This window comes from Carcharodon carcharias, chromosome 13 (assembly GCF_017639515.1).
Source record: "Carcharodon carcharias isolate sCarCar2 chromosome 13, sCarCar2.pri, whole genome shotgun sequence".
Lineage (NCBI taxonomy): Eukaryota > Metazoa > Chordata > Chondrichthyes > Lamniformes > Lamnidae > Carcharodon > Carcharodon carcharias.
The window spans coordinates 49,442,529-49,445,028 of record NC_054479.1 but is presented as its reverse complement, the minus strand read 5'-3'; the positions used below and the strand labels follow the sequence as shown (position 1 = coordinate 49,445,028).

At 40.6% G+C, this 2,500-nt stretch overlaps 1 non-coding gene across 1 annotated transcript; it reads left to right on the top strand.

The window, feature by feature from the left end:
- The first annotated feature begins 1,371 nt into the window (after positions 1-1,371).
- On the top strand, positions 1,372-1,478 carry LOC121286624. The gene has a single exon (XR_005945024.1). It is a non-coding gene; the product is annotated as a U6 spliceosomal RNA (small nuclear RNA).
- Positions 1,479-2,500: the final 1,022 nt, after the last annotated feature.

The window sequence follows — 2,500 nt, the reverse complement described above, 5'->3', positions numbered from 1 at the left end:
GCGGACAATTCGACGTCTCGGGAATTCGGCGCGTGAGAAAAGCTCCTGGACGACAAGGCTGTGGAGAAAATCACCAGTAGAGAGTTCTGCTGGGAAGAGCACATTCAAATGGACTGACTCCAGTTCAGGAAAGAGCGTAATGGTTGCTGGAAAAGGGAAAATGGCTGTTCATAATGTATTGGAAGTTGTGGAATAAGATTTGGAGAATGGGAATGGCGTTTTAATGCAAGGAAAATAATAAAAGAATAGGAGTTTAACTGAAATAGAAACCTAAAGTGCTGGAAAATCTCAAGTCGTCAGTGAGAATCTTCGGTGAGAGAAGTCGATTCGAGTCTGCTTCTTCAGAGCAGTTTAACTGAATTGGAAGTGGAGTGAGAGTTTCTCTGTGACAGCTTCAGGGGTACACTGTGTGTGTGAACTGATCCAGGAAATGTGAATTGACTTTGTGAGTTGTGTGTGTGTGGGATTAAATATAGCTGCGCGATTGAAAAGGTACTTTCTGTTAAATGATGGTCAGGTACAAAGCCAAAATGTAAGTTTAGCTCGGATTGTTGTTTAGATACTTTTAAAAGATTTATTTATTTGAATTATCAAAGTGCTTAAAGTCATCTAGACGACATGATTAACTATAATGTAAAATTCCACCGATTAACTGGGACTATTGTCCCAATTGCACGGAAAAAATCATTGCCTGAGTACTTTGCTTAGTAGTGGTTAATTATGCGGAACATTCCTCCAGCTAAAGTTACAAAGTCTGGATCAATCTCTTGTTTTCATGTGTCAGGGTTGTTCTTGAGCTTTTGGCTTTCTAGATGGCTGCGTTCCCTTTCGTGAAGCTGTTGCTATATTTCACAAACTCATTTCTGTTGGCAGCTATGACATGTCCGACATGCAGAATTCTTTGTTGATTCTTGCACCCATGTGCACGCCACTTGAGTGGGGCTGTAGCTTTGAAGACTGACATTGGACACTACATAGTTGGTAAACGACAAGGTGTTTTCAGCCAAGAGCAGTCGTGTGCTAACTGCTCTGGAAATGTTTGAAAGGATCCCTTGCTGGCCTGTCTGGCTTCATCGTGATGCTGAAAGCATTGATTTCACCAGCAAGTTCGAAGAGGGAGCTGTGACCTGCGGAAACGGGCGACCAGAATGCTTTGCATTTACATGTGACTTAATGTCAGTGTGTATGTTTGGAAGCCCCAAAATTTAAGAGTCCCAGTGTGCTTGTAGCACAATTTGTTTGATGCATTATTCTGTAGCAGAACGTTAATGTACAGTTGAAGAAAACTTAATCAAGGAAATAAAGTCAGTGCAACCAAAAAGCATGTTGAATATTGAGCATTAATAAGGCGCTGATCCTGGGCGCTGATTTGTGCTCGCTTCGGCAGCACATATATTAAAATTGGAACGATACAGAGAAGATTAGCATGGCCCCTGCGCAAGGATGACACGCAAATTCGTGAAGCGTTCCATATTTTAGACTTGCAAAGCAATTCACCTTTTGCAGAACATCCACAATTTGCCCGCTTTTTAAAAACCATCATTATACAATCCAATATCTTTATTCAGTTCCTCGTTTACCTCACTCAATTCAACCTGTTCATTCCACAGATTTGTCGAAGGTCCAGATTTCTCACTTTTAAATGGGCACTTGAGATATTAAAACATTAAATAATTGACACTTATTGATTGGCATAACAGCAGAATGTCACAGATGCTAAAAAATCGATAAGCAGTGCAAAAAACGCTGATAAACGACAAGCGGACAATTCGACGTCTCGGGAATTCGGCGCGTGAGAAAAGCTCCTGGACGACAAGGCTGTGGAGAAAATCACCAGTAGAGAGTTCTGCTGGGAAGAGCACATTCAAATGGACTGACTCCAGTTCAGGAAAGAGCGTAATGGTTGCTGGAAAAGGGAAAATGGCTCTTCATAAAGTATTGGAAGATGTGGGATAAGATTTGGAGAATGGGAATGGCGTTTTAATGCAAGGAAAATAATAAAAGAATAGGAGTTTAACTGAAATAGAAACCTAAAGTGCTGGAAAATCTCCGCTGGTCTGTGAGAAACTGTGGTGAGAGAAGTCGATTCGAATCTGCTTCTTCAGAGCAGTTTAACTGAATTGGAAGTGGAGATGAGAGTTTCTCTGTGACAGCTTCAGGTGTACACTGTGCCAGTGAACTGATCCAGGAAATGTGAATTGACTTTGTGAGTTGTGTGTGTGTGGGATTAAATATAGCTGCGCGATTGAAAAGGTACTTTCTGTTAAATGATGGTCAGGTACAAAGCCAAAATGTAAGTTTAGCTCGGATTGTTGTTTAGATACTTTGAAAAGATTTATTTATTTGAATTATCAAAGTGCTTAAAGTCATCTAGACGACATGATTAACTATAATGTAAAATTCCACCGATTAACTGGGACTATTGTCCCAATTGCACGGAAAAAATCATTGGCTGAGCACTTTGCTTCAATAGTGGTTAATTATGCGGAACATTCCTCCA